At 41.3% G+C, this 18,759-nt stretch overlaps 1 long non-coding RNA gene across 1 annotated transcript; it reads left to right on the top strand.

The window, feature by feature from the left end:
- The first annotated feature begins 865 nt into the window (after nt 1-865).
- LOC139030402 (uncharacterized) lies at nt 866-18,507 on the top strand. Its single transcript, XR_011482774.1, has 3 exons — nt 866-1,130; nt 14,437-14,612; nt 14,759-18,507. It is a non-coding gene; the product is annotated as an uncharacterized lncRNA (long non-coding RNA).
- The last annotated feature ends 252 nt before the right edge of the window (nt 18,508-18,759 follow it).

Genomic DNA, 18,759 nt, shown 5'->3' on the forward strand with positions numbered 1-18,759 from the left:
GTACAGAGGAGAGAGAGCTGAAGAATGTTTAAAGTAAAACTAAACCAAAAATAACACCAACCAAACCATAAACCATACATTTCTAAAGGGTCCTTAAAAGATCAGAAAACAGATCTTAGGGTGGGTTCAAATTCTCAGAAATGAGAACTAGTTCATAGTTGAGCAGAAATAAAAGTGAAACATAAGCCCTTGCCACAGTGTTTTCAAATTAGTGATCATCCTATAGCTAACAATAAATAATAACATCGCTCTTCCATAGAGTACCAACAGCTATGCTAAATAAGAAGGACTAAGTAATAAAAAATTTAGCCATCCTAAAATGCTAGGAGAAGAATATTATGGGCCCACAAGGTGCATGCACACATATTGAATTCAGATGTACAAAATATCTTGCCTAACGATCGAACAGAGGGAAGGAAATTAGTGGCTGTTGCCCAAGAACTTGGGATATGTGATTCTCTGAGTAAGGAACAGAAACAGACCAGTAGTTGTTTTCTTTTCAGTTTAATAACTGTATTAACCTGATCTGTGCTCTTATCAGCTCTAAGCAGAGAGGAGGCAGAGCTTTAACTTCACTGGGCTATAGAACAATAACCCATAATTCAGATGTTTCCGGAAGTGAGGTTGGTGATTACTGTCTGGCATCCAAACGTAAAATGAGGTTGAGCATCACTGTATGGTCAGCAATACCCTACTTGTGGGAACCAGTGGACGTTCAAGTTGGAGGTGGGAGGACCTCCCCTCAGTGCAAGGTGGCCAGACCCAAGTAAGGGCATCAGCAGATAGGGGCAGCCCCGCCTGTGACCTTGGAGACTGAGCTGCACGGGGTGGGGTCGGGGGCAGGGGGTGGGTTTGCACAGGAGCATGGCCCACCCAGCTCCGAGCAATGCTGGAGCCCAAGCAGGCGTTAAATAATTAATTTGAAGATGTTTGCACTGCTTGGGGTCTATGTCAGAAGCTTTCTCTCTTTTATACTTTAATAAAACTACATTACACAAAAGCCCTGAGCGATCAAGCTTTGTCACTGGCCCCAGATTGAATTCTTCTCTGGAGGCAAGAATTCCAGTGTCTTCCGTGCTTCAGCAACAAACTTTCATCTTGGGGGCTCATCCGGGATTCTTCAGGACAAGGTAAGGATGCCTGGAGCTCTAGTTCTTTGTTCCCCTAACAGACCTGTTTTCTGCTGTACTTCATTAACCCTGCAGTGTGCTTGTGTGAATGAATGACATGCCCTGCACGAAGCAAGTGAGGAGCCCTGCTCTGCCGTTCCGCAGGGACCGCATGTGGCTTATGGCAGAAACCCTGTCAGGGGTTTACACCGACCTCACAATAGACTTCCCTGGTGGCTCAGATGATAAAGCATCTGCCTGCAATGCGGGAGACCTGGGTTCAGTCCCTGGGTTGGGAAGATCTCCTGGAGAAGGAAAATGGCAACCCGCTGCAGTATTCTTGCCTGGAAAATACCATGGACGGAGGAAACTGGTAGGCTACAGTCCATGGGGTCACAAAGAGTCGGACACGACTGAGCGACTTCACTTTCACTTGCGCTGTTTGGTATCAATCTCTTCCTGTCTCCAGGTACCTCCTCCAGGCCCGTGGTGTGTGTGTGTGTGTGTGTGTGTGTGTGGTGTTGCTCAAGTTGTGTGTTTCTCCTGCCCTGGAGGATAGGGGGGTCAAATCCACATATTTTCAAGTCCATCAAGAGCAAACGTCTTTCTTGTCCATTCCTCTTCCCTGAGATTAAAATATGTTTAGGTCTTTCCTATGTTCTTGCCTGGAAAGTCTCATGGACAGAGGAGCCTGTTTGGCTAGAGTCCATGGTGCCACAAAGAGTTAGACACGACTGAAGCAACTTAGCATTCATGCATTCAGGTCATTTGTGGATTATGTCTAATAAGAGTTTAAATTATACAGGGCTGGCCAAAAATTTCATTTGGGTTTTTCTATACCAGTTTATGGAAATACCCAAACTTTCTGGCCAACCCAATACTACTCTTCTCATTTCAGATGTAACCTAACAGCGACATGAGCTGAACTAGTTTTAAGATGCCCCATGAAGTCAGCATTAACCATAAATAAGTGCCATCTTCAGCTTTAGCAGTCTGAGGCAGGCACAGTTAGCTGCCTCACCCACTGGACTCTAGGAGCTCACTGATCTTATTCGGGTCATGTCACCCAGCAGTGATGTCTGTATGTGTTCGTCTCTGCACTGAGGGATAGGAGCTGCTTAACCAGGGGCTCTGTGTTTCAAACCATGGCGTCAAGGCCTGGAACATAGTGTTCAAAGTGTGCTGACTTAACACAAGTCTACAGCAAGCAAAATGCACAGCAGACTCGTGCATAGCATTGTTTTTGAGATTTTAGACAGTGATGCTCAAACTCTAGGTATGCTTTCATAATGATGAAATCCAAGAGGTTCTTTCTAAATTACAACAATAGGTTAAAGGCATCTTTTAAGCTTTTCAGTTTAAAAATGTTGGCCATTAGACCCCCTTTTAAGAAACATACAATTTCCATTTTTCTTGTTCTACCAATTTATTTCTGTTTGTTGCCAAGTCCTACATCAAAGAATGCTTTTCTCCTGCGTTACTCATACATAACTGGAATAAGAGAGTAGTCTTAAATTGAACAGTCTACCGAACAGACTTGCAAACCATGTGGATATGTATTATCAGGTTTCATTCTGTGCATCTGTGACATGAACTTTTAAAAACCCATCACACATTTATAGCTTGGGATGTAAACTGAAGGAATCGATTCTACAAAATCAATGAAATAAAAAGCTCCAAGTGATTACTTTTACAGTTGACAGTTTGAAAGAAGAAAACTTTCCACTGTCCGTGCACACATCAAATCTCACTTGAAAGCCCTGGGCAGCCCACGTGGAAAAGAAAAAGGGGAACATGATCAACAAGGTTTGCGTCATGAACCTCATAGCCACCAGAATCAGTATTCCTCTCAACAAAGGAAGCTGGGACAACTGGATATCCACAGGCAAACTATGTTCCCTCTGTATCATGTTGAGTTTCTATCATGAATTGGATTTTTGCTTAAAGTTTCTTCAGCATCTATTAAGATGATCATGTGATTTTTTTATCCTTCATTTTGTTACTATGTTGTAGCATGTTGATTAATTTGCAGACTAAGTCATCACTGCATCCCTGGAAAAAAAAAAATCTCCCTTGATCATGATGTATGATCCTTTCAATGTATTGCTGGATTTGGCTGGCTAATATTTTGTCAAGGATTTTCACATTGATGTTCATCTGGGATATTGCCTGTAACTTTCTTCTTTTGTAGGGTCTTTGTCCTGTTTCGGTTTCAAGGTGATGATGGCCTTATAGAATGACTGTGGAAATGTTCCCTCCTTTTCAATTTATGGAATAGTTTGAGAAGGCGAGGTATTAACTCTTCTTTAAGTGTTTGGTAGAGTTCCCCTATGAAGCCATCTGATCCTGTTCTTTCATTTGTGGAAAGTGTTTTGAATAATGATTCAATTTCATTTCTAGTAATTGGTCTGTTTAGATTTTCTATTTCTTCCTGATTCAGCCTTGGAAGATTATATGCTTCTAGGAATTTAGTCATTTCTTTTAGGTCGTTCAATTTATTGGCATGTAACTGTTCATAGTATACTTGTAGGATTGTATTTCTATGATATTGGTTGTAACTTCGCTTTCGTTTGTAACTTCGCTTTCATTTCTAGTTTTATTTATTTGGGCCCTTCTTTCTTTCTTGATGAGTCTGGGTTAAGGTTTTTCAATTTTATCTTTGAAGAGCATTTCACTGATCTTTTCTCTTATTGGTGGGGTTGCTCATCCTACTTTATTTCCTTTCTTCTGCTGACTTTGCACTCTGCTTGCTTTCTCTAATTCCCTCAGGTGGAAATTTAGGTGATTATTTGGGATTTTTCTTATTTCTTGAGTAGGTTTGTATTGTTATTAACCTTCCTCTTAGAATTGCTTTTGTTGTGTCCCATAGATTTTGGAAAGTTACATTTCTATTTTCATTTGTCTCAATGTATTTTTAAAGTTTTCTCTTTGATTTCTTTGATGATCACAGGATTTCTAGTAGCGTGTTGGTTAGTCTCCACATGTTTGGGTTTTTTCCCAATTTTCTTCTTGTAATTAATTTCTAGTTTCATACCTTGAGTCAGAAAATGAAATGATAGAATTTCAATTTTCTCAAATTTATTGAGGCTTCTTTAGTGGCCTGGCAGGTGACTTGGAAAAAGTTCCATGTGCACTTCAAGACTCTTTATTGTGTTGGGGGATGGAATGTTCTGTAACTGTGAATTCCAAATGGCTGAACATGTCACTTAAGGCCGTTCTCCTTACTGATTTTCTGTCTCATCTATCCACATTCATTAATGCAATTGGAGTAGTAAAGTCCTCTACTATTAATGCAATACTACCAATCAGTTCTAATTTTTCTTTTATTTTCTAATTGTTGCTGAATTTTTCACTGTATTTCTCTATTCTTTCTCCACATTCAGTGAGCAATGCTTTGAACTCTTTTTCAGGTCAATCAATTATCACTATTTCATTAGGGTTTTTTCCCTGGGGTTTTATTTAGGCCAGGCCTTTTCTAGGATGTGTTGGGATTGTCACTTTGGTGATGTGGGTTGGAGTCAGGTGTGGTGGCCACAGCCAGTATCAGGTGTGAGCTATGGCTGCTTCTGGGGGTGCTAGAGGTCAGCTATGAAGGTGGGGGCAGGGCTGAAGCTGGAGGAGTGGGGGCCACAGTCCAGCGTGAGCCGCAGGTTCTCTCCTGGGGTGCGCTGGCAGCTAGAGCCCCGTGTAGGCTGGGGGGTATGCTATAGTGGTCTCAGTACGGTGGTCCAGAGCACCAGCCGCTTTTCAGACGGATGCCTCTGTGCTGGGACCAGCAGCAGGCAAATCTGGGTGCATGCTGTAACAGTAGAGTGTTGCTTTCCTGCAGCCCTCTGGTAAGCCCAGCTGGTTTCCAAAACCAGCCAAGGAGGCGCAACTTCCTGGTGCTGGACCCCTGGGCTAAGGTGTCCAATGTGGGGCTGAAACCCCTGCTCCTTAGGGAGGCTCCCCAAGCTTGCGACTTCGTCCTCCTCTTGCGGGTCACCCACCAGGGCTGTGGGACCCAACCAGATGGCTTCTCTTCCCTTCCTGTCTCACTGCGCTTTTTCTTTACAGCCTGCATTGTCGAGCAGCCGTGCTGCTAGTCTTCAGGTTGTTCTCAGAAAGCGTTGTTCTACATGCACCTGTAGTTTTGGTGTGTTCATGGAAGCAGGTGAGCTCAAGGTCCACTCTGCAACTTGACACTGCTTCCCCAAATGCCAAATTGTTTTTGCTGTGTGGTTCTACTTACTTATACTTCCCCTCACAATGTATAAAAAACTCCTGTGGGCTTATATCCTTGCCAATACTTGTTATTTGTCAGACTTCTTTACTTTTTGTCAGTCGGATTGTGGTCTTAATTTCTACTTCTCCAAATGAAAATGATGTTGAAGATCTTTTTATATGTGTATTGGGCATATGAACTTTCCTTTGAAATGCCTGCTCATGATTTGTGCCTACTTTTCCATTGGACTGTTTGGGTTCTACTCACTGATTTGTAGAAGTTACTTGTATATCATTGATATTAGTCCACTGTCAGTAGCATTGTTGTTTAATCACTAAGTCATATCCAACTCTTTTGTGGTCCCTTTATCTGTAGCCCACCAGGCTCCTCTGTCCATGGGATTTCCCAGTCAAGAATACTGGAGTGGGTTGCCATTTCCTTCTCCAGTCAGTAGCATATGGTGAAAATATTTACTCCTAGTTTATAATTTACTTTTTCAGTTTCTTTTTGGTGCTTTTTAATTAATAAAGTTAATCTTTATTTATTAAAATTTATAAACCTTATTATAGTCAATTTTTTTTAAAAACTAGTCAGAAAAAATTCTTTCCTAGCCCCAGGTCTAAAGAGTGTTCATGTTTTGTCTTTGAGTTTTTCCATATGTTATGAAGAAGGAATCCAACTTCATCTTTTCCCATATGGATAACACTTTCTCTTCTCCTGTTAATCAAACTGTCCCTCCTTTCTCCATTATCTGTCATGCCACTTTGGACATATACCAAAGTTCCATAAGCATGTTTTGCTTATCTTCGCACCATGTCAAACCGTTTTAATTACCATAATTTCATATGAAATTCTGCTGCTTGGTAATAAGGTAAATTCCCTCCTCCTGCTATTGATCTTTAAAAATGTCCTGGTTATCTCATTATTCTTTCTTGTAGACATCATAATAAACGCATCAAATTCTACCAGGAATACTCTGTTGACATTTTGGGTGCAATTAAACCTATCCGTCGATTTGAGAGGGCTTCCCTGGTAGCTCAGAGGGTAATGGATCTCCCTGCAATGCGGGAGGACCTGGGTTCAATCCCTGGATCAGGAGGAAGATCCCCTGGAGAAGGGAATGGCTACCATTCCAGTATTCTTGCCTGGAGAATTCCACGGACAGAGAAACCTGGCAGGCTACAACCCATTGGGCCCCAAAGAGTCGGACACAACTAAGTGACTAACACTTTCACTTTCATCAGTTTGAGAACTTACATTTAACGATATGAAGCAGCCACCATATTGGTGGTCAGGAATCCAAGGGTTGGGATTCAGAGGAAGCACAGCATTGACAGTTTCTCAGCTACCGTGACATCTGGGGCCTCAGGTGGGAAGATGGAAAGGCTGAAGGGGGATGCAGTGGCTAGGTGCAGGACTCATATGAAGGCTCTTTATTCACATGACTGACTGGCTGTTGAAGCCAGCCATCTGCAGGAAACTCAGTCGCTATCATTCAGAACACCCATTTGTGGGAATAATTTCAAAGGAATATCACTCCTTGATATCCACAAGGTATTGGCTCTAGAACCCACACAGACACCAGAATCTGCTGATACACTTATAAGATGGGGCAGTATTTCTGTATAACCTATGGACATCCCCCTTCTCACTTTAAACCAACTCTAGATTACCCAGGACACCTAATACAATGTGAAAGTGAAGTCTCTCAGTCATGTCCGACTCTTTGCAACTCCATGGACTGTAGCCTACCAGGCTCCTCCACCCATGGGATTTTCCAGGCAAGAGTACTGGAGTGGGTTGCCACTTCCTTCTCCAGGAGATCTTCCCGACCCAGGGATCGAACCCGGGTCTCCCCCATTGCAGACAGGCGCTTTACCGTCTGAGCCGCCAAGGAAGCCTGTAAATACAATGTAAATTGCTGCTGATGTGTGGCAAATCTAGGTCTGCTTTGGGGATTTTCTGGAATTTTTTCCCTAGTATTTTTACTCCACAGTTGGTTGAATCCAAGAGTGCAGAACTGTGGATACGGCTGGCCAACTCTACGTCTACTGTTCCTCCCTTTAGAATGATGGTGCTCTATGTTTTTTAAATATACTCCTTATGGTTTTAATGTATTGCCTTCTACTTCTGATTCACTAAGAGAGTCTGCCATTAAGTAGAATATTATCAAGTACTTTTTCTACATCTTATCAGCGAAGAGAAGCATATAGATGTCTTTTTTTTTTTAATATACTGTATACTTGATGCTAGTAATACTGTTTAGGATTTTTGTCTCTCTATTCATGAGATAAGAGGGCCTATACTTTTCCATTTTCATATTTTCCTGGTTTGGTTTAGGTATCAGTTATACTGGCTTGATAGAATGAATTGGCACTCTTCCCTCTTTTCCTATCACTCTTGCAAAGAGCTTGAATAAAACTGGGATTGCCCTTGGACTGTTTGCTAAAACTTGCCTATGAAGTAACTGAGCACCAGCATGAGACCATTAGTCTTGTGTTTTCTTTATGGGACAATTATAATCACTACTTCAATTTCTTTATTAGCTACAAGACTATTGAAGTCTATTCTTTTTTAGGTCAATTCTTGTAAATGATATCTTTCCAAGAATTTGTCCATTTATGCTTTTAAATTTGCTCATACAGAACTGATATTTTGTAGTAACTCTTCATGATACTTTATCTGTATTATGTCCCCCTTTATATTCATCACACCATTTGCTCCTTTTGCTTTTTCAGTTGATCATTTATGGCAGAAATTCATCTACTATTTTTTTCAAAGAACCAGTTTTTGCTTTGTCTTGTTTTGTAATGTCCTTGATTCTATTCCACTACCTTCTGCTCTTGTTTTTTTATCTCTTCAACTTAATTTAGGTTTATTCTGTCATTAGTTTTCTAATTCTTAAGACAGGCACACAGCTTATTCATTTTGAGGCTGCCTTCTTCTAGACAGATCTAAAGCAAAAAATTTCTCAAGGATTAAAAAATGTGAGAGACTTTCACTTTTGCCACATCCCATAATTCTTTCCGTGTAGAGTTTTCATTATCATTCAGTAACTTTCCATTGTGGTTTTTTTTTTTATTGTCAGTTATTAGAAGTTTTTAATTTCCAAGTGTATATTCTTATTGTTTCATTAAAATTTAACTCAATCACAAAGTGGCAAGAGCTCATTCCATATGAACTTATTCTCTGAAATTTATTGAGGGCTTTGTTGCCTGATACTTGAATAACTAAATGCTTTACATGGATTGAGGGGGAAATGTGTCTAATTCTTGGTTGCTGAAATCTGTAAATATCCACTAGATCAAGTTTATCAATTGTATTACTCAGATTTTCTATATCTTTTTTGAGTTACTGCCTACTTAAACTTATCAAAAATCAACAGCATGGATATAAAGCTATTCTTGCAATAACAGATTCATCATTTCATTCTTATTGTTCTGTCACTTTGGGATTCAACTATTTTGAGGTTATTTTGCTAGATATATGTATGTTAAAATTGCCACATCTTCTTAAAGCATAGAATCTTTTATCATTATAGTGACCTTTTTCATATCTATATGTTTTATCTTAAAGTCAATTTCATTTTACAATAATATCAGTTTTATTTTTGCTACATTTGCTTTTTCATCCTTACTTCAACCTTGTAGATAGCATATACTTAGATTTCGTCAATCTTTCAAGTTTGTCTTGCACTTGAGTTTAGCCCATTTACTTTTACTGATATATTTATATAAGGTTCTGTCATCTTAGACCTTCAATTTGTCACTGCTTTTGTTTTTCATCTTCACTAAAAATAAAAATTGATACTTGCATTCCCCTCGCAATAGCAATATAGCATTCTTCTACTTGCTTTGTTCTTCTCCTCACTAATGTCCATGCTGTTGATATTATCTAAATATAATTTTCCTTCTTTCTGGTGTCTTATTATATGTATAATATACATACAGTAACATGTACATTTTTAAGACTTTTTACATATGCATGTTAACATAACCTAGATCAAGGGATAATATGCTGTAGATCAAGACACAGAGCCGGGATTGCTTTGTGTCTTTTAAGTTAACACAAGACGAAAGATTATTGTTCTATGAATTCCTGCCACCAGAGGTTGGGTTTACCTGTCATTTGACTTCATGTAAGTGGAATCATCCAGTACATTCTCTCTCTGTGTCAGGCTTTTTTTTTTTTTTTTGCCCAATTTAATGTTTTGACATTTATTCATGATGTTGTGGTTATTGGTATTGCAATTTTTTATTGCTGGGAAGTATTTCATTCCATAAATATAGTACAATATTTTTTAACTTATTTGTATTGATGGGCATTTAGGTCATTTCCAGTTTGGGGTTATTATCCTTTCTACTGGGTTGTTTAGGGGCTTTTTGTCTTTGACATTCTTAGATTTTCACAATGAGTGTATAATATATACATATCTTTTTCTTCCCTCTCTTCTTCAGTTTTCTATGGGCTGTTTAAGTACAAACTTTATTGTCTCTTTTTAGTATTAGAAAGTTACATCCACATTTCTTCAAGGACTTATTTTCAATTTTATTTTTTTCCATTTTTGAGACTTCTGCCATCCAGATGTGAGCACTTCTACTTTTAGCTTCCACATCTCCGAGTGTTTATATTTTTATTTTCTATTTCCAAGTCACTGTTTGTCAGGAAGCACTTAACAGTAAGACTCCTGTGTGCTGTTTCCTGTCTCTCTTGAGCCCTCTGTTCCTTATCAGTCCATGTTGGGTGAGAGGAGCAGGCAAGCCTCTCCCAGGACGGAGATCAAAGACATGGGATGCTTGCATCTTGAGAAAGAAGAATGGAACTGAAGGAATCAACCTGCCTGACTTCAGGCTCTACTACAAAGCCAGTCATCAAGACAGTATGGTACTGGCACAAAGACAGAAAAAAAGATTGATGGAACAAAATAGAAAGCCCAGAGATAAATCCACGAACCTATGGACACCTTATCTTCGACAAAGGAGGCAAGAATATACAGTGGAGAAAAGACAACCTCTTTAACAAGTGGTGCTGGGAAAACTGGTCAACCACTTGTAAAAGAATGAAACTAGAACACTCTCTAACACCATACACAAAAATAAACTCAAAATGGATTAAAGATCTAAATGTAAGACCAGAAACTATAAAACTCCTAGAGGAGAACATAGGCAAAACACTCTCTGACAAAAATCACAGCAAGATCCTCTATGACCCACCTCCCAGAATATTGGAAATAAAAGCAAAAATAAACAAATGGGACCTAATGAAACTTAAAAGCTTTTGCACAGGAAACTATAAGCAAGGTGAAAAGACAGCCTTCAGAATGGGAGAAAGTAATAGCAAATGAAGAAACAGACAAAGGATTAATCTCAAAAATATACAAGCAACTCCTGCAGCTCAATTCCAGAAAAATAAATGACCCAATCAAAAAATGAGCCAAAGATCTAAACAGACATTTCTCCAAAGAAGAAATACAGATGGCTAACAAACACATGAAAAGATGCTCAACATCACTCATTATCAGAGAAATGCAAATCAAAACCACAATGAGGTACCATTACATGCCAGTCAGAATGGCTGCTATCCAAAAGTCTACAAGCAATAAATGCTGGAGAGGGTGTGGAGAAAAGGGAACCCTCTTACACTGTTGGTGGGAATGCATTTGAATCAGTTCTAATGAGATGGATAAAACTGGAGCCCATTATACAGAGTGAAGTAAGCCAGAAAGATAAACACCAATACAGTATACTAATGCATATATATGGAATTTATAAAGATGGTAACGATATCCCTATATGCAAGGCAGAAAAAGAGACACAGATGTACAGAACAGACTTTTGGACTCTATGGGAGAAGGTGAGGGTGGGATGATATGAGAGAACAGAATTGAAGCATATATATTATCAAGGGTGAAACAGATCGCCAGTCCAGGTTGGATGCATGAGACAAGTGCTCAGGGCTGGTGCACTGGGAAGACCCAGAGGGATGGGATAGGGAGGGAGGTGGGAGGGGGGTTCAGGATGGGGAACACATGTAAATCCATGGCTGATTCATGTCAATGTATGGCAAACACCACTCCAATATTGTAATTAGCTTCCAACTAATAAAAATAAATGAAAAAACAAAAACAAAGACATGGGCCGCTGGCATAGCATTTCCTTCATTAGCTTTTCCATTTGGTGAAAGGGGTTATTTACGACCCTCTTTTGATATGGATCGTCTCTTGGCCTTATGGCCTCTATTGCTCCTTGCTTCCTTGGTAAACTTGTAAAATCTGGTCTTTTGATCTTTATCTAAAGAAGCTACTGGTATATATACTCTTACAGAATTCAGTAAAGCACCTTTGCTCCATCAGAGCTTGGGTCCCCGTGTCTTTCTTTCTTTCTCTATTTCTGGCTGATTCCCTGGAGTGTGAAGGCTGGCTGCGTAATCCAGGGAATATTAGCCTCTTTCCTTCTTTCACTTTCTCATCGTCGACTCTGGACCACCAGGTTCTGGTCCATTAAAGGACCCCAACAACTTTCTCAAAAATTTCCTCAGTCATGTTTACTGATTAATTCATCCTCAGTTGGATCCATGTTACCACTTGTCCTACCACTTGTCGTCTTTCAACTTTCATATCCATTGTACATATTTTTGTACCTTTTCGTTTCCTCATGTAGGTCTTTTATTTTTAATTTCTTATCTCTTTCAATGTATTTATTTGGCTAATTTAAAATTCCCGGCTCAGCTGTTTTGACATTGCTACCACTTTGAAAAATGTGTTTTCAGCATGTGATTTTCCTTCTAAAGTGGTTATAGTTCTCAAATGTCTTGTTATTCAGTATTTGGCAAGGGAATAGCAGGAGACCACTTGCAGTGAAAGGCCAGGCCTTGGTATGTAGAGGCCCGGTCGACTCAAGGGGTGGAGAATGGGGTGTCTGGGGCACCCATCGGTCAGTCACCCCAAACCAAAACCCACCGCTGGTCAGTGAGAAGCAGCGTGAGAAAGGGACACTTCTGAGACTGCATGTCGAGGCCTGGGGACCGGAAGTGTCAGGGCACAGGAGGGCCTGATGGGCATCAGAGAGACCAATTCCCTGGCAGCACAGGGACTCGGCGCTGCAGCCTCGAGTTTGTTTGGAAGCAGCCCCGGCCCAGAGATCTGAACAGAGAGGCAGGCACTGCTTCCCTCAAGGCAATAGCTGATGGAGGCGAGAACAGGCTGTCTTCTGCCCCTGAGTCAACACCACTGCCCACTGCACACAGCGGTTCCCACAGCTGCCCCGTGACACCAGGGTTCGCTCACCATGCTCCCTCTCCAGCTGGGAGTGAACTGGGGAAGGTGGGCCAGCAGTCCTGAGAGCTCAGCACTGTGGTTATACCAGCCCCCATCTCCTTAACAACTTCAAATCTTTAATTCTGAGTAAATGTCGTATGCATTGGATCTATCAGTTTTCAATTAGACTCTGCATACTTAAAACTTCCCCATTTGGGTCAAAATGTGCAGGCACTATAGTATTTCCTCACCGTGTAGACAGAACTGTGTATTTTCAGCTGGGATAGAAAATATACATGAAAAACACAAAGCAATGCAATCCCAGACTTCATTCCCTATTGCACTGCTTTCAACCAAAAAAGCATTCCCCCCCATTTTAAGTCAAACTATTAAAAGTTTCCTTTCGGCCTTTATCACTGTCCCCTCCTCCCTGTCTGTGCAGAGCTGTGTCACGTTCATGTTTATTTTCGTCAAAGATTCTCACAGTGCCTGCCTGCTGCTGCCAAAATGTGGGCACGAAGAATCAAACTGGAAGGAAGCCAACAGGTTATCTGTTGATTTGTGCTTTGTACACAGCATGGGTGATGCCAACTGGCTTCTTCTGTTTCTTCCACACTGCTGGAGCTGCAGCTTATATAACTTTCAGAATTGAAGGTTCTGTTTGCAAAAAGTTGATACCTACATCCTGCCTCCCAAAAAGAATAGCCTAAATAAGATTCCTCATAAGTAATGGGCCTTGACAGTTTAGATCAGAATCTCTGTTCCACGTCAGTGCCAGTTATATTTTCAAATCATATCTAAAATATTGCAGTTTTATTCTCTATGAAACTAAAAAAAAAAATTCTACAGATTTTAAAGTTTTTTAAGCAGTGCTTTTTGCTTTCATTCTTTAAACACCTAACAAAAATCTACTCTCGTAAAAGCTTATAATAATGCCTATTTTGACAAAGTCAACAGAATTTTAGCCTAACTTACATGATGAAATTCAACAGCTTTTACTAATAAAGCATTTTGCACATCCATCCGTCCACCCATTCAAGTAAATCAATATAAACTGAACACTTGCTTTGTGAAGCATTGTCAGAGGCAGGGAGTCTCAAGCTGTCAGAAGTCATGCTTTGAAGCAGATGGTGGGAAAAATGACTTTATGCAAATGCATATAATACAAGGGGAAAAGGGCTAAGTGATATAAAAGTTAAAAAAAAAAATTCAACTAAAATCGATGTGGAAACTCAGAGTAAAGACGTTCTTGCCAGTCGGGGAATCTGCCACAGCTTCACAGGAGGGGTGACCTTTGATCACCCCTTTGAAAGCAGGCAGAAGTGGAAACGAAAGGTGGGTGGAGGCACGCTGGTGGAGGAAAGTTGAAGAATTAAGACAAGAGGCAGGAAGAGAAAGGGCACGGAGGAGTAAGCCAGAGAACGTGAAGAGGATAAAAGGGGAGTTTACAAGGCTCCTGAAAGGGCAACAGACAGCTGGGGGAGGTCTTTCCTTCCGGATGTCCACAGGATAACTAGCTGGAGGAAGAATGCACCAAAGAAGAATGGGCCCTTGAGACTGGGGACACTGGTACCTGAGGACTGCCTTCCAGTGGCAGGAGGGGGGAGAGGGAGGCTTCCCGGATGTGGAACAAAAAACAAACAAACACAAAGAACAAGAAAATAAAACTCTTCTCTTACTGAAGCCATTATCATTTTGGACTTTATACTCTGCAGAAAGCAAACATGGCTTTTCCTAACAGATAGAAGAGGTAAGCTTTTATAAGAGGTACCATATCCATAAACTGATTCTCTGCAATTCAAGCTTTACAAATATCATCAGAAAATGATTAAAAACAGTTTTCCACTTTATAATCTGTTTCTTCCCAGGGTAAGCCAAGGGAAGAATGTTCTAACAGAGGCTCTGAGGAAGTCATGTTTCCAGAATGTGCCCAGAACACTGGCAATCTGCTACCAGATCACCGAGCATTGCTGCCTACATGAACGAATGGAATGGGACGCAGATGCTCCTCCAAAGGCACAGCCCCGGGCAAGCCACAAGGCAAGTGACATTGTTGGAAATGGAAAAATGCATGAAAGAATTTTCCTTGCAGTCTACGTTCACACATACATTTCTCTTGGATTAAAGAGAAATTTATTGAATATCACCATATGGAATGTTTTAAAAGAGCAGATTTCTTTTCTCAGGCAGACTTCCCAAAGGCAGGAGTGAACGAAACACAAAGATGGACGTTGTTGGGAACATCTGAAACAGGATCACACGGAGCTCTCTGCATCTCACTACCAAGCCTCAGGACCCAGGTCTTGGCTTGGTCTTCAGTACATTCTGAGCCTCAAGGCCTACGGTCCTCAGTTCAGGATACCCATCTCACTTGGAACCAGGTGACTTGTTACTTGCTTTTTAAAAGGAACCTCTTGGGATGAATAACTTCTGACTTAAGAACAAACTCTAAATCCCCTGAAACAATGTCTCCTAACTCCCCAAAACAATGGCCTTCTGTCATCCATTTCCCCAACTGCTTGGATCATGAGGTCAACAACAACTAGCAAGAGGAAAAATCAGCTCCTAAACTGATGGTTCTTTAGGCTAAGATTTTCTTTTGGCTGCTAAGGTTATAATTTCCTGTGTTTTCCATTTTCACAATTCGAATGGAGAAAAAGCAATATTTTACCAACTGACATTCAATCAAGACAACCTGATGGGTCAAAGAAGAAAAAGCATCAAGTTACCCAGGTGTATAAAGCACCTCCATGCAATGCTTTACAACACTTAGCTCTCCCTGATGACTTGCTAAGTGTCTGCCATTAGTGACCATAGGACTGTGGACATGAGCCTCCACCAGAAACAGATGATCTTTGGGGAATGTAGCTCTGAGTAACACTCACTTTCCAGCATATCTGGAAAGGGACAGAAGTGTTGCAAGGACACAAAAGTGTTAATGTTTTAATGAAAGATAGTCGAGATCATAAGAATAATCAATCACTGATAACGTCCAAGAGACAATCACGTACGGACAGGGAGGGCCAGGCACTCGGTCCTCTCCGACTTTACAAGGCGGGTGTCCGTATCCCCAGGGACAGCAGAAGTGGCAGGCTGTCCCAGTCCCACAGCCGTGTGGGGTGAGGCCAGGCTGGCCCCGGGTCCCTAGGCCTCAGAGCCCAAGACCCTGAACCACTGCGCCACGCTCTCTCGTTTGCTGAAAGAACCGTGGGCACACCTCACGTGCCAAGAGCAGGGGTGCCAACTGTTATTCTTTTCCATCAATCTGCCAGATATGAGAAACATGAGGGGTCAGGCAGATCTCAGGAGATGGAGGCCACAGACTGACGATGAAAATCACTATGGATGATGAGTGCATTCAGCACTCCAAAAGGACACGGGTGACCTGCAGTTAAACCTGCAAATTCCATCTTTCACTCCCTTATTTATAGAATAGCAAAGAAAAGAACATCCAGTTATTCACTTCTGAAAGCAATTTTTGGAAGAGTGAGGAAGGGCTCCAACTAGGTCAGCTAATTATTCAACATGTTTCCTTTGTTTTCAAAACCGGGAGCCACCTTCTCCCCCAGAGGGCTCAAGGTTTAGAACACAGACACCTCAGGATCAGTGTCGGCCTGCTGTGGTTAACACGGCACAGTCTTTGAGCTCATTCTTAGCAGTGACACAAACTAACCCTGCCAAGAAAACGGCCAGGAGATGGGAAATCTGGAGACGGGGAGGTGTGAGCTAGTCCCCGCCCCGACCCTGTCGTGTACTGGACCTCTGCTGAAATGAGGGACGTGTGATAGGAAGAACATCTGGCTAGCAGGCAAGAGACCCAAACTCAAGCCCCGATTTCCTCACCAAGTGACTGAGTGATGTTAGAGCATTTCCATGTTCTAGGCAGTTTTCTGTAAAGCTGAGGGATTAATCAGTGGTTCTCAAGTTGTGATGAGGATCAAGATCACCTGGCAAGTTTGCTAACCATTCCAGACACAGGCCTAAGACTATGGTTCAGGTGGCCCAGGAATCTGCATTTCAAGGCATCCTGGGGACTCTGATGCTGCTGGGTCCTCAAGGTAGAGCCACGACGGCTGCCGAAACAGCGGGCTAGTGACCTCAGGGACTGTCTGCTCAACAGCTTCCCCCTGGGTTGGCGGAACACAAGCTGAAGAGACATGGACAGGCGGGCAGGCCACCAGGGCCCTGGAACACCACATGCCCGCGAGGTTCACACCTCGGATGTGTTCTCCTGAAGCCAGGACCCCCTCCCACTTTCCAGGGTGGCGGCCCATCTATAACGTCCCTGCGGGGTCACAAATCCCCCCATACTACCCTGAACTGCTGAAAAGTGAAAGTGAAGTCACTCAGTTCGTGTCCAACTCTTTGTGACCCCCTGGACTGTAGCCCACCAGGCTCCTCTGTCCACGGGATTTTCCAGGCAAGAGTACTGGAGTGGGGTGCCATTTCCTTCTCCAGGAGATCTTCCCTACCAAGGGATCGAACCTGGGTCTCCCACATTGCAGACAGATGCTTTACCAGCGAAGTCTAAGAGAATACAATCAGTTACAATTCTCTCTGATTCCAAGTACACGAGGCAAAGCAAACCCTGAGATGTGACTCAATCAACCAATGAACCATAAAGGAAGTGATGACTTCCCTGAAGAAACCCAACTTCTGTAGGAAAAATGGAAATTATCTATAAGATCCAAACACAAAGACAGGGATATCAATGAGGAGGAAAGAAGCAGGGGGAGCAGAGCACAGTGGTTGGAACCCCCAGGCCAGTCAGCAGTTATCCCGGGCTCCAACCTCACCTGCATTGTCCATCAGCCCCAGACAAACCACCAAGCCACTCCATTCACTCACCTCCAACCTAGGAACAACGCGGTGTTTTAGAGGAAGACAGATTAAATGATAAACATTCTGAGAATAGTGCCTGACAGTGGAGGAAGTTCTTTAAATGAAGCTACAATGAAATCCATTTTATCATTCGTCAGTGAGGACTTAGAAGGTAGTATCCCAGAAATGGCATAAATATAAGAAACCAGGCAAAAAGGAAGAAATAATTCCTAAGGTTCCTGCTCTTAGAATTTTTCATAATACTGCCATGTCCATTGCTTCAAATTAATTTGGGCTGCCTGGAAACTTCTGAACTTCCGAGATCTATTTCTCAGATCTCTAATCAATAATTTTCAGACACTACAAATTTATCTGTTTCTATCTCAGTATTTAATATATACTTTGTCCCCATGCTTCCAGCTTAAATAACATTACATGGTTTATCTTATTAATGATAGCAATTTGCTAACAGCACTTAATTAAAAAAAAGTTTTTTTTCCTGTTAACCATAATTTAATTAGAAAATTTTCCTAAATAAATGGAGTATGTATGTAGAAGGAAATGGCAACCCACTCCAGTATTCTTGCCTGGAGAATTCCCATGGACAGAGGAGCCTGGGAGGCTACAATCCATGGGGTCTCAAGAGTAGGACATGATTTGAATGATTAAACCATCATCATCAAATCACATACATGTGAGGTATATGCGTGTATACAGAGATGTGTATATACACACATACATATATGTATTTCTGGTTTTTTTCTTTTCTTGGACAAGATTTTCTCTTCTTAATTTCAAAAGTGTCAGGAAAACTGCTGAAAGTGATTACATCTGAAGTTCTCTCTTTTTTTCCCCTGCATGTGGCTTGCAGGATCTTAGTTCCCCAACCAGGAACTAAACCCAGGCCACAGTGGTTGGAAGTGCCAAGGCCTATCTGGTAGACCACTAGGGAACTCCTGACCTTAAGTTCTGAGTTCAGAACTACATGTTGGTTACAAGTTATGACAGAGTTGGTCCTATTAGATTTTTCACATTCTTTTTCTTCATGATGTTCTGAGCTGAGACAGAATTTGAATCCAGGTGTAAATGACCATACATTCCACTTCTTCCTTTTTTTTTTTTTTTTTTTTACTAGATAGCATTTCAGAAGTTGAAAGGTGAAAATAATAAAATATAACACATTTATAAATCATATGGAAAGGAGTTAATATCACTAAAAATTGCAAGAAGAAGCTACTCACCAAACTAAACACATTTACTACAAATATCCCCTCACTGATGTGTATGTTTTGAAAAATAAGGATTTGTACTGACATGAGCCAAATTTTACATAAATTTTGTTTTAAAAAAGGAAATCAGAACACAATGTC

Source organism: Odocoileus virginianus, chromosome 22 (genome assembly GCF_023699985.2).
Source record: "Odocoileus virginianus isolate 20LAN1187 ecotype Illinois chromosome 22, Ovbor_1.2, whole genome shotgun sequence".
Classification (NCBI taxonomy): domain Eukaryota; kingdom Metazoa; phylum Chordata; class Mammalia; order Artiodactyla; family Cervidae; genus Odocoileus; species Odocoileus virginianus.